The following is a 14,190-nucleotide window of genomic DNA, read 5'->3' as shown; positions in this document are numbered from 1 at the left end:
GACCATATGGGACACCGGGATTCGAACCAACCACCTTTGGTCCTGGATCGGCTGCTTGCAAGGCAAACGCCGCTGTGCTATCTCTCTGGGCCCTCTGGCCCTGATCTTTTATCTTCCTTTCCCAAAATTAAAATTGCTGACTTGCTGACTACAGTGCTTCCATACTAGTCGGTATCATTGTCACTCTATCTCCTTAGTGGATAATGCAGTAGAGAGGCTGCTGATATTCTAGCTCAATGTCACACTCAGTGAGCTCAGCTTTTCGAGATCATATATGCTTTGCAGTGAAGACGCGTCTAGCCGAATATAGTGGACCCTAGGCAAAATTTCCTAGCTTGTCCAAACACAATCCCAGACAACAGCCTGCAGAAGCCTTCCTGACTCCACCACTTTCTGCTTTCAAACACATTTCTGTTTTTCTTCTCCCTCCTTCCTTCCTCCCTTCCACTCTTTCCCATCACCTTTTGCTTGTTTCGTTGGGGGAATGCCTGGTCGTGCTCTAGGCTTAATTCCTGGCTCTTTGCTCAGGAACTTGTTGGTTCATTTATTCACTGAACCATCAATTGTTTCCTGATTATCTATCTACTCTTACCCAGGCACTGAGAACAAGAATGTAAAACAAAAACACTGAGGTACATACTACAAAGCCAAAGGTAAACAGAATTCATAAATCTTAGCTATTCGAAGAAAGACTATGGGATGGTGCTGCACTGAAGAATAGCATGGTGGACACTTGCGTCGAGGTTGCAAGAAATGAGCAGATTAGCAACGCTGCTGCTACATATCTTGCAGTACTGCTGATAAAATTTCAAAACCAGCTCGCTGGTTATAGGACTGAAGTAGCACTCTAGTGTCAGGAATTAGAAAGCCTAGGGCTGGCAGCGCTTTGGGAAATCCTTGTGCCTTTGAGTAAGTGCATTTTGCCATAAACCTAAAACTGTTCTAAAAATGTCTTCTAAAACCAATTCTGGTGGTGGTGGTGGTGGTGAAACAAAAACAATTCTGAAGACAGAACAAGTTTGGGGGATATAAGCTAAAGTGCTATGTCTTACCACTGAGTTGTGGATGGGCAAGCATATATGTAGACTACAAGGAGAGACATTCTTGGCCCCCGTGAACGGATTGGGGGGGGGGGGTGTACCTAAGCAACTTAAAGTCTTTAGGAGACTGTCCCCAAAAAGGCTTGGACTATTCTGATTTGGTGTTCTGGGTTGCTTCTGATTGTTCTCATTCATACCATGCAGCATTAGGATGGAACACAGACCTACTGGAGAACTGCAGCCTATTGAGTTCTCTCTGGCCTAGCAAACTAAAAACTTTGTTCAGCATAACTATCCTTTCATGGAGGCAGGGACAAAGAGGCTGGACCACCAGACTGAGTTATCTTGGCTATCTTACTCATGGAGAAGCTGTTTGTTTGATCAACTCATTTAGGTGTATAGGACAGCCATGTAGCTCAGACACTGGGGAGGTCAGAAGCCTGCTATGTTCAGGAAATCATTATCCTAAACTATCACCCTAAACTCTTGAGAAAGGAAACTGTTTATATGCTTCCTACTGATTTCTCCTTAAAAAAAATTGGAAGGGGAAGAGGTCACTTCCACTATACCCAGTGGTGCTCAGGAGTTACTCCTGGCAGAACTCAGGGATCGTTTGCGGTGGTAGGGATGGAACCAAGTTGACTGCATATAAGGTAATACAATACTTCTCTAGCACTAAAACATTCCATGAGCAGTTTTCAATGTAGAACATTTCAGGGAACCTAAACCTACTCTCTCGATCTTTAGAACAAGTTGTATAAAACACTTGCTTTGCAGCCTACAACAAGAAAAAAAAAAACATGGTCTCAAAATACTGGTCCTCTCTAATTCTCTATCTTCTAATCCATACTGTGGGTTTCATAGGGCTGCTGTAGAATCAAAGTCCTGTTTTGCACTATTTTTAGCACAATGCCTCTTTCACACTACTCATTCACTAAAGAGAGTTTTTAGTTACTTTTTTTTTTTTTTTTTGGTTTTTGGGTCACACCCCGGTGGTGCTCAGGGGTTACTCCTGGCTGTCTGCTCAGAAATATCTCCTGGCAGGCACGGGGGACCTTAAGGGACACCGGGATTTGAACCAACCACCTTTGGGTCCTGGATCGGCTGCTTGCAAGGCAAACGCCGCTGTGCTATCTCTCCGGGCCCCAAGTTTTAGTTACTTTTTGCCTGCTCAAAAACTTGCTGGGATTATACATGATTGGACACGGGAATTACTATATAGAGCAAAGTGGACCGGAGGGAAAGGGATAGACATAGAATAATCTTACTCATTTGTGGGATATAAAACAAGAGATAGTATGGTAAGAATACCCAGAGACAATAGAGACAAAGGTCAGAATGTCCACTCCAGGGTAGAAAGCTCTCCCACAAAGAGCAGTGTAGCCAGAGGTAGAGAAGGCTCTACTATTGGAGCCTTTTCAGAATAATTCTTCTTTCTTGTATTCTTGTACTCATAGATGGGAAGTACCTCTGGATTGGCCCCCCACCCCTACCTGTCCCTCCACCCATGTGGACAATCCCAATCTTCCCAATAAAGACTTAAGTCAGAGAGACTTCTTTCAGTTTCAGCCCCACAGCTAACCTGTCTGCCTACTCGCAGATAGGTATGGTGGAAGTTCTTGAACTTGTTTTATCTCCCTAGCCTTCTGTGGCTTATTTACTGTGTCAGAGTTGCTTCCAGACCCATGTTCAGCATGAGGCTTTCACTAGGCCACAAACAGAGGCCTCATGTACAACTGGTGAGATGTTCCCTGGGGTGATTTCGTGGTTACTCAAGTGGATAATTCCACCTGTATTAAAAATCTAGTTCCTGGGGCCGGGTGGTGGCGCTAGAGGTAAGGTGCTTGCCTTGCCTGCGCTAGCCTTGGATGGACCGCGGTTCAATCCCCCGGCGCCCCATATGGTCCCCCAAGCCAGGAGCGACTTCTGAGCGCATAGCCAGGAGTAACCCCTGAGGGGTTTACCGGGTGTGGCCCAAAAACCAAAAAAAAAAAAAAAAAAAAAATCTAGTTCCTGTTGGACTCAAGGCTATGATAATAGCTTGGTTTGGGTCCAGGGACCCTGGCCCTTCTTCTGAATATTGCTAACTTCCTTCTTTCAACAATCAATATAAAACATAAAATATGCCAAACTAATTTGCATATCCATCATTCTGGTATTGCTCCTAGTAGGCATTATGATTTTTTATGTACCGTTGTATTACAGGATGCACAGGCCAAGCCTTCCAAAGCTCCTACAACTTCAGAAAATAAAAGCACCTTCCCAGTTGTGACATGTACTCAAGCCAAAAGCCCAAGGGCAGAAATTAATCACCAACCACTGGCACTAGGCCAAAGGAATTACCATCTGCTGAGATTAATATACCAGATGAACAAATACCGGAAAATAAGCCAGCCACAGCTCCTCTGGAAGCTTAGTCAGAAAAAAGGATCCCTGAGATTACCTTCCACCTCTCTCCCATCACAACTCAGTAGGTGTGTGGGACAAGTGGAGTCCAACCCTGGCTCCCTCCCATCAGAAAAACAACCAAATTCCAACATATACAGGGTTAAACATGATCTCTCTTGGTCAATTTAAAAAGGCATGTTCAGGGCTGGAGAGATAGTAAAGAGGTAGGGTGTTTGCCTTGCATGCAGAGGGATGGTGGTTCGAATCCTGGCATCCCATATGGTCCCCTGAACCTTCCAGGAGAGATTTCTGAGCACAGAGCCAGGACTAACCCCTGAGCACTGCCAGTGTGATCCCCCCAATAAATAAATAAATAAATAAATAAATACATAAATAAATAAATAAAGGCATGTTTACAGTATAGACTGCCTTTTTTTGTTTTGTTTTGGGGGGGGCCACACCTGTTTGACACTCAGGGGTTGCTCAGAAATCACCCCTGGCTTGGGAGGACCATATGGGACTCCGGGGAATCAAATCGTGGTCAGTCCTAGGTTGGCGCTTGCAAGGCAGGCACCTTACTTCTAACGCCACCTCTCCAGCAAATGGACCGCTTTTTGTGTTTTGGGTTGAATTCCTTACTACCTGGAGTGAATATGGGTTTTGTGCTTCCCCTCCCCCCAGAACTTTCATACTGTTGCTAAAACCAGCCTAAGTACTTCCCAATACATGCAGTGGAATATGTGGCTTTCTGATAGAGCTAAAACCAAGCTTAATACCCTAAGTCATTCTGGAAGGGCAGGAGTTCATTGTCTTATGAACTTTTGATAGGGGAGGGGGCTTTATCAGACACCACAAGCAGGCAACTTTACCCCATGTGCTGTTTTGGAGTCCAGAAGACTGCACTGTGTGCTTGGGAAAAGGTTGGCACAGATGCAAAATTTAAGGGAAGTTTTACAAAAAGCCTTCAGGACACTTCTAAGCTGTACACAGAATTTTGGGGGAATCTAACAGATGCTATAAAGAGGCCAATTAAAATTAAAAAAAAATACAGCAGTTCCTAACAAAAACATTAGCCTTTGAAAATGCCAGTGAAGATTGTCAGGTCATTTCATGTTCTCTTAGAGAGAAGATCTAATGGGATTTCTACAGGCTTATAGGAACACAGGTTCAATTGAACACAAAGCTTCTGTGAATGCTTTAGCAACCAATTTCAAATGACAGCAAACTCAGGGGAACCAGAACGGGTCTAGCTATCCATCTAGAAGATATGGAGGCCCCCACAATATTCCCCCTCCAAGGAGACCACCTAAACTTTGTCCAAAGTGTAGCAAATAATTCCACTGGGTCAGAGATTGATCTGCATCTTCTAATCATGTCTTGAGTAACTGAGGAAGAGGTCCGACTCCAGCCCCACGAGTTCAGGTCAGATGCTTTACTGTGGCAACTGGGACATATGCACAGGGACTATACTATTCCTCTCAAACCTGCCCTCTTGAGGAAAAAAACCTTATCAGCCAATCTAGGAAACTGGGTGAGGGACCAATCCTTGAGCTCCTCAAAACATCAGAGAACCTTTTGGTCAATGATTCAGCCAAGAGAGCTGCATTCCATTAAATCATTACAGCCTGCTACTACAGGAAGCTGTGCCCTGAGACTGTGACTATAACAACAGCCCAATCAATGCCCTTACAACTAAGATCTGACATAAAAAGGCCTATTTTATTCCTTCAGGAACTATGGGCTTGATAATGGGGAGAAGTAGTGTGACTATAGAGGTATTTCTGTTCATCTGGGAATTGTAGATTCTGATCATGTTGGAGAAATCAGCTTTTACTTCTGTGCTGACAGTTTGAACTTTTGAAAAAGGAGAGAACTAATCACGGTGTTTAGGTAAAGATAATTATAAAAAAGAAAAAAAAAAAAGGAGAGAATGTGGATTTTTTCATGGACTGCCTCCAAAAGTCCCATCTTTCAAGTTCATGCTTGGAGATAAAGTGTAGCTATTCATTTTCGCTATTCCTCAGTCACCAACAGCAGCTATTGCTCAGATACCAGGACCATGAGAATTGATCAATTTAAACAACCTCACACCTGTGTGCCTTACTTAGAGTTAATTGCTGCTCTCATAATCAAAACAAGGCTCAGAGCATTTTCTTCATTAGGTTTTGATCCTGCCAATTCCTAAAAAGGAAGTAGAATCCATATTTCCACTCAGTGATAATCTTCAAAGAGCTTTAGCCGACTTCTCAGGAGAAATCTACTCCCATTATCCCACTGGAAGAACCTGGGATTTTTTTCACGCATTTTGTGATCTCTTTAATCCATTCCTCCCCTGACCTGACGTACCGTGTTTTATACTGACGAATCAACATCAGGGAAAGGTGGTATCACTGGCCCCCTCATTGACCACAACAGTGTCTACAAATTATAAGTCCACACAACAAGTGGAACTGGCTACTATAATTCACTTACTCTCCCACGTTTTAGGACCATGCACTCTAGTGAATGACTCAGCTTATGTAGTTGGCCTTTTGCCTGGAATTGTCACTGCCTCTTTAATTGGCCATAACCAGGTAGTCTAAGATTTACTTTAGCAATCACAAGCCTTTATACGAGAGCACTTCAAGCCAAATTTCATCATTCACATAAGATCTCATTCTGGTTTCCCAGGGCCAATGGCTCAAGGAAATAAAACTGCTGACCATTTAGCCAGGTCAATAATCACATCACCTGCAGAACACGCACATGCCACACAAATGCCTGTCGTTTCCATGTGCACTATCATATCCCATATTGGATATGGTGGCAAGCCAGACATATTTTTAACAAATATTGTTGATAAATATGCATGCCTTTGCATAAATAAAATCACATGAAGCTGGGGCCAACTCCCAAAGTTTGCAGATAAATGAATTGTGGCAAATGGATGTTACACATGTTAACTTCTTTCCAAAGAAAACTTATCTACCTGTGGCTGTGGATATTTACTCTCATTTTATGTGGACCACACCTATGACTTCTGAAAGAGCTAAGGCTGTTTTGTTTGCACCTTCCTACTACAATGTTTCTCTATGATGGGCATTCCCCAATCCATAAAAATAGACACTGACCCTGCCTACACAAGTAAAACCTTTCTATCATTTTACAAAGAATGGCAAATATAATACTCACTGGGTTCCCATACAATCCTCAAGGACAAGGCATAGTGGAACAAACTCACAGAACACTTAAAATTGAATTAAGATAGAGGAAAAGGGCATGCTATCAATGGACCTTTCATCCTTACCATTATTTTACCCCAAGGAGAGCCCCACACAGCTGCAGACACTTTCAAGAGGATATACAAGTAAAAAAAAAAAAAATTAATACACCTATTTGGGTAAAAACTGAATTAATTGCTGGTCATCTCCTCATTTAAGAAAGGGATATGCTTATGTTTCCACAGATGTCAACCCTGCCAAGAAACTCTGGGTCCCACTACATCTTGTCAGAAGCAGGATTCTCAGAAACTATGAAACCCAGACACCGATGCATGATAAGGAACTCTCCAACCCAAAGACTGCATGGGGGGAAGGCATGCAGTCTTTGCTTGTCTTTGCTTGAGAGGATGAGAGTAGAAAACCAACAGTGACCTTAACAGGTAATGGGGACAAGAAGCCAACACCTCACACTAAGGCAGAGAGAGACTAGAGGAATTGGAAATGACCAGTTCCTGAACCTCAGTTCTATAGATGAGGGAACTGGTCCAGCTCTCACCATACTTCATAATTTAGTAAACACCTGTTACATGAGTTCAATATTGCAATGCCTGTGTAATATTCCAGATTTGGCTGATTATTTTAACCAGACTATTACAAGAAGGATATTTACAGGTCAAATCCATTGGGACATACAGGCAAAGTGGCAGAAGAATTTAGTAAAATTATGAAAGTCTTATGGGTAGGGTAGCACAAGCATATCCACCCAAAAGATTTTAATATAACCACTGAAAAGCTAAATGACTAATCTGCAGGGCATGGCCAACAAGACCCACATGAACTACTTGTATTTCTTTTTCTTTTCTTTTTTTTTTTTAAATAGAACGCTTCACGAATTTGCGTGTCATCCTTGCACAGAAGCCATGCTAATCTTCTCTGTATCATTTCAATTTTAGTATATGTGCTGCCGAAGCGAGCACGAACTACTTCTATTTCTGATGAATGGTCTCCATGAAAACCTGAATAAAGATGATAAGCAGAAAAGACATAAAGAGGAAGATAATGATCATCTCATTGACTTATAAGTTGCAAAGTAAGCTTGGCAGAAACACAAGCAACGTAATGAGTCTATTATTGTTACACTTTTCCAAGGCCAGTTCAGTACTTCAACTGTTAAAAGAGTCTTAGACATTTGAGATTTTTACACATTTATCCTTGCCATTGGCATTTACACACAAATGCATGATGCAGGATTTTCTCAGTTATTTCTCAATGAAGAAATCCCGACAGACAATAATACGTTTTATTGCAATCACAGCAACAGGCTTCTTCAAAAAGGACAGAAACTTGGAAACTGTCACCTGTGCTTCTAATACATCTGAAGCACTTTTCCTACAATGGCAAGAAAATGAAAAAATTACAGACCTACATGTACTTCTCTTTAGAAGACCTTGACTTGTCACAGTACATTATAGATTCTAAGAACAACCCTGAAGAATACAACTTATTCTCTGTATCAAACCATTATAGTGAATGGACAAAGGTCATTGCACGACCTATTATAAAAATGCATCAAGAGTTTAAATTTGATGATCAAGAAGTTTCAGAAATCTCAACCTAATCATTGAAGTCTTTAGCAGCTTATATTCTTTTTTTAATACTTCAAAGAGACCTGCAGCAACAGACACAGCTGCTTAGATTAAAACAGGTGCTTCTACTAACTGCCTCTTATATATGTCTAAAATAATGTTCTAGTGCTTTTACCCAAAGAAACAGCTGCAAAATGGGTTGGAATACCATGGACTCCCTCTATAGTGCTCAGTATAAGAATGTTTTAGTGTCTTATCTTTTGGGGGGTTGGGTCACATGTGGCAGTGATCAGGGGTTACTCCTAGCTCTACGCTCAGAAATCACTCCTGGCAGGCTCAGGGGATCATATGGGATGCCAGGATTCGAGCCACCATCCTTCTGCATGCAAGGCAAATGCCCTACCTCCATCCTATCTCTCCGACCCTTAGTGTTTTATCTTTAAACTAATATAAACTTATATTTAAACTAATAAGTTTACAATAACTTTGTTTTTGTTCAGTGATCCTTAGAGAATAAGGTTGGATGCCCTACTTTTGCATTATCATACTCTTCTATTCTAGAATTACAGAGTTTATTATAATAATGTCTTTTTTTTTTTTTTTTTTTTTTTTTTTTTTGGTTTTTGGGCCACACCCTGCAGTGCTCAGGGGTTACTCCTGGCTGTCTGCTCAGAAATAGCTCCTGGCAGGCACAGGGGACCATATGGGACACCGGGATTCGAACCAACCACCTTTGGTCCTGGATCGGCTGCTTGCAAGGCAAACGCTGCTGTGCTATCTCTCCGGGCATAATAATGTCTTAACAAATATTCTATGTTTTAAACTATTCATTTTTTATTTGATCATGCCTACTAATATGATCTAATGATTCTGTCTACAGATATCACTGGAGAAGGCATCTACATGCCATAGACTCTTACTCCATGTTCATTGATGAATATGTTTTGGCAACCTATTTTCAACTTAAGCTATTTTACTATCATATCATAATGTTTCTGTTCTCAGATTCCCACAGGAAAGGAACCTAGATGCTCTAGACACAATAGAATACTCCGTGTTGTAGACTCTTAAACAGTGTTCATTACAACATTACTTAGGGGCTGGAGAGATACATATAGGTAAGGCGTTTGCCTTTCATGCAGAAGGTCATTGGTTCGAATCCCAGCATCCCATATGGTCCCCTGAGCCTGCCAGGAACGATTTCTGAGCATAGAGCCAGGAGTAACCCCTGAGCACTGCTGGGTGTGACCCAAAAACCAAAAAAAACAAACAAAAGAAAAAACCATTACTTAGAAATCAAGACTTGGAAAAATTGATTGTATTGAGAATGTCGTATGCTCAATCTAAATAACCAATGAAGCTTTTTGGGCCAAATTCACCTTGACCAAATGTAATGCCTAGTAATTGGAAAACTTTTCCATCTGACCTTCCTGCTTTATATTTTGAAGTGCTAAGTTAGTTTTACAGCAGCAACCTACTGATCAGTCTTCAATGTGTGTGTGTGTGTGTGTGTGTGTGTGTGTGTGTGTGGTTGCCACCTTTATGTCACCTGGCAGCGATCAGGGGTTATTGTCAATCTGTGCTGTACATACAGTCTATGTTGTATATTGCCCTTCCTCCTTCCCCTTCCCCTTCCCCTGCTTACCATTTTAAAAAAACCCTTTTCTATTGTTTCCCTTCGTTCTCTCACCCCAGATTTGTTATCCTCTCTAATTAAAATCTTTTGACCCTCAGTTCTTCCCTTAGGACCCAGAGCATCTCCTCACCTCCATACCTGCCATTTCTCTTCACCGTGGACTGCTGCTACAGATTCAGCTTTTGAGAGAACCTTGGCTCTAGGACATCCTGATCCATGACTACTACAAGCCATTTTCCAGACTGCTACAAGACCAGGTGGCTGGCTGAAGTAGTGCTCCAAATTATATTTTAAGGGAGGATATGTATATTTAGTTAGGTGTAATTCTTTAATTTTTTTTTTTTTTTGGTGTTTGGGTCACACTCAGCAGCACTCAGGGGTTACGCTTGGCTCTATGCTCAGAAATTGCTCCTGGCAGGCTCGGGGAACCATATGGGATGCCAGGATTTGAACCACTGTCCTTCTGCATGCAAGGCAAATGCCCTACTTCACTCTATCTCTTTAGCCCTATATATAATTCTTTATTGTGTGCTTTCTTCTGTAGATGTAGTTTTCTTGCCTTTTGGACTTGTTTAGTAGAAAAATTAGAAGATATGTATCTCCTCATTTCTGTGTTGTTGCTAGAACCAGGTAATAGGGATTGCTTAGATCATTATTATTATTCCCACTTTTTCACCAACCTTTGGCACTGTTCCTTTTTGCGTAGGCACAATAAAATGGGGGGAAATTAGATATAGAAAGAAGTTCCTATCTATTAGGGATAGGAACTCTGAAATTTTTATTTTGCAGAGTGACTTCCACCCTGAACATTTGTCATAGTGACTTGACATAGGCTTCAGCTGCTTGGACATTAGCCGTTCACCCTTGAACATTGGGTCCCATCTTTTGAACTGACATGGTTTCTGCACCATCACCAGGAATAATATTTCAACTGGGGGCAGACCTTCATGCTGCCCTGTCAAGACTTGCACCAAGGTGAGCTCCTATGCCACCCTGGCGTCTTAGAAACAGCAATGACTTGCATCCAGGGCAGCTTTCCTTGCTATGCCACCTCACAGTAAAAAGAAACCAGGACACACTATATAATTCCCTGACATCAACAGAGGATCAGTGCCAAAGCACAAGTTCTCGAATTACAGAAGCCTGACTGCTTTTTCCACTATGTGGAGAACTTTTCTTGGGACTGAGAAGTCCATGGGTTTAGAAAATTAGTCTGCCTGGAGCTTGTAGTTGGTCTTATGCATGGATGCTTTTTGGGTAAGGACATCCTACTTTTAGGCTAAAGGCTTTTTCTATTTTCCCAACTTTTGCTGCACCTGTGCAAAATACTGCCACCTCTCTTATCTTTCAGATAGGGGTTCCCACCTTTTGCAAAGAACTTTGGGACTTGACTTGCTTTGTTTTATCTCATATTTCTGCATTTTCTGTTAAATTTAAAAGGGAGATTGTTAGAGTATCCGTTTATTACATTATTCAGGATAATTCTCCTTTACTTGTGCTTGTCTCTCATGGATGAGAAGTACCTCTGAATTGGCCCCTACTCCATTCTGTTCTCCGCTCATGGAGGCAGACCTCCTCTTTCTAATAAAGACCTTGGGTCAGAGAGATTTCTTTTAGGGTTTTTTTTTTTTTTTGGTTTTTGGGTCACACCCGGTGGTGCTCAGGGGTTACTCCTGGCTGTCTGCTCAGAAATAGCTCCTGGCAGGCACGGGGGACCATATGGGACACCGGGATTTGAACCAACCACCTTAGGTTCTGGATCGACTGCTTGCGAGGCAAACACTGCTGTGCTACCTCTCCGGGCCCGATTTCTTTTAGATTTAACCTTGTGTGGATTATTTCCTGTGTTGGCTTTCCTTCCACCATTCCCCAATCCCTCAGGTCTGGGGCATGAGGCTTCCACAAGGACAATGATAGTTGAAACTGATCGCTCTGGACAAGAATTTGGCATGAATATGGAGAAACTAACAGGCAAGGCACACCTCCATGGACAACAGTGCAAACCAGTGTCAGAAAAGGGGGAGGGGGAAGCAAACTGCCTGCCCTAGAGCAAGGTGGGGGTGGGGAATGGCGACAGTGATGACAGGAAGAGTGCACTGATAAAGGATGGTGAACACTACATGACTGAAACCCCAAAATTAACAATTTTGTAACCACAGTGCTTAACTAAAGCAATTAAAAAAAAAAACAAACAAACATGCTTGGAGAAGTCACAGGTTCCTTTGTGAAGCTCAAGAACAAGACTGACAGAGCTCATAGGTCTCAAAGTCCCATGATCAAGACCCAGTTTCCAAAGGAGAATAGGAGGAAAAAACATTGTGGTAAGAGGATGGCTGGGCTGATGAGTTTCTGGCCTCTCCTACCTCCCCTTACTTACTCCCAGCACTCAGGAGTAACCATCTCTTAGTCACAGGGTAGTGTCAGGCTTGAGTCATAGGCCACACTGGCCGGTCTGAATTCTTCAGAACTCACACCAAGTAAATCTCCCAGGACTTCAAACTGACTAGGCCACCTGGATGTCCCTTCAGCTGCCAACACCCTAGAAAGCTCAGGAGGTCAGAATCCCAGAAATCCATAACATTCCCTCAACTAGTTCTTCTCCACTTTAAAATCAGGCATAGGGGGGCCGGAGAGATAGCATGGAGGTAAGGCGTTTGCCTTTCATGCAGGAGGTCATCGGTTCGAATCCTGGCACCCCATATGGTCCCCCGTGCCTGCCAGGAGCAATTTCTGAGCCTGGAGCCAGGCATAACCCCTGAGCACTGCCAGGTGTGACCCAAAAACCACACACACACACACACACACACACACACACACACACACACACACACACACACACAAATCAGGCATAGGGCATCTTACTGGCTAACTGGTCTCTCTCATCATTCCATTCAGATATATCTCAAAGGTTGCAAATAGTCTAGTTAACACAAACCTCAGTCATTTGAATATTTCACTATATTTTATGAGTGAAGAATGTATGTAACTGCAAGGAACAGTTGCTTAATTAAAAGATGTCTACACTTCGGGGCTGGGAAGGTGGCGCTAGAGGTAAGGTGTCTGCCTTGCAAGCGCTAGCCAAGGAACGGACTGCGGTTCAATCCCCCAGTCCAATCCCCCGGCGTCCCATATGGTCCCCCCAAGCCAGGGGCGATTTCTGAGCACATAGCCAGGAGTAACCCCTGAGCGTCAAATGGGTGTGGCCCAAAAACCAAAAAAAAAAAAAAATAAATGTCTACACTTCTACTATAGCAAGTAAAGAAGCCTAGAAAAAGCTTGTGCCATTTTAGCTGTTCAATAAAGCCATGAGAAATTCTGGCTATTTCTACTGTCACATTTATTTTTTTTCCTACTGTCACATTTAGATTGTCCTCTTTTTCCTGGGGGCTTGTGGGGAAAATGTTTGGCTAGGTGAGCCCTTAAATGCTGGGACTGAATCCCAGACTCCCACATGCAATAAAAAGAATATGTTCCAATTTTGTGACCACCCTAGCCCCTAGAATGACATCTTCCTGCCTGTCATCTCATAACACAAAAGAAATGGGGCAGGGAAGATGGTACAGGGGTTAAATAGCACTTTCCTTTCATGTGGCTGACCCTGGTTCAAATTCCAGAACTGCAAGATCCCACCTAAAAGCAGAGATGGGGTTAAGCCCCAAGCACTGGTATGAGCAGTCTCAATCCTGCCCTCTCCCATCCCCAAAAAGAAGTTGCCTCATATACCAGACATCTTAACTAAACTCCAAGGAAGATGAAAGGACTCCATAGTTATGGCAGTCTTCTTGATAGGGATCTATCCATAAGGATCTTAGTTCCCTATGAATAGGGATCTCCTTTCCCCAAACCATGATTATTGAAAACCCTTAAGCTGAGTGGGGCTCAGGAAATTAGGGTAACTGATCTTGATGGTTGAGAACAAACATAAGCTATAACCAAACGCAGGGCAAAATGTAGTTCATACACAATTAAAGTTCTCTCAGCCACAAAAACATGGGGATGATTGTTATTTAAGAAAACAGAGGTGGGGCCAGAGAGATAGCATGGAGGTAAGGCATTTACCTGGCATGCAGAAGGATGGAGGTTCGAATACCTGCATCCTATATCCTTGAGCCTGCCAGGAGCAATTTCTGAGCATAGACCCAGGAGTAACCCCTGAGCGCTGCCGGGTGTGACCCAAAAACAAACAAACAAAAAAAAAGTAAAGAAAACAGAGGCGAGGCCAGAGCAGTGGCGAAAGCAGTAAGGCATCTGCCTTGCCCGCCCTAGCCTAGGACAGATTGCGGTTCGATTCCCCCCGGTGTCCCATATGGTCCCCCAAGCCAGGAGCGATTTCTGAGCGC

At 42.8% G+C, this 14,190-nt stretch overlaps 1 non-coding gene and 1 pseudogene across 1 annotated transcript; one reads left to right on the top strand and one right to left on the bottom strand.

The window, feature by feature from the left end:
• Positions 1 to 14,190, top strand: part of LOC126032212 (ubiquitin carboxyl-terminal hydrolase 8-like) — a 67,749-nt pseudogene that overhangs the window by 49,951 nt on the left and 3,608 nt on the right.
• LOC126033073 (U6 spliceosomal RNA) lies at positions 7,499 to 7,605 on the bottom strand. The gene has a single exon (XR_007504229.1). It is a non-coding gene; the product is annotated as a U6 spliceosomal RNA (small nuclear RNA).

Source organism: Suncus etruscus, chromosome 16, assembly GCF_024139225.1.
Source record: "Suncus etruscus isolate mSunEtr1 chromosome 16, mSunEtr1.pri.cur, whole genome shotgun sequence".
Taxonomy (NCBI): Eukaryota; Metazoa; Chordata; class Mammalia; order Eulipotyphla; family Soricidae; genus Suncus; species Suncus etruscus.
This window is presented reverse-complemented; position numbering and strand designations above follow the sequence as displayed.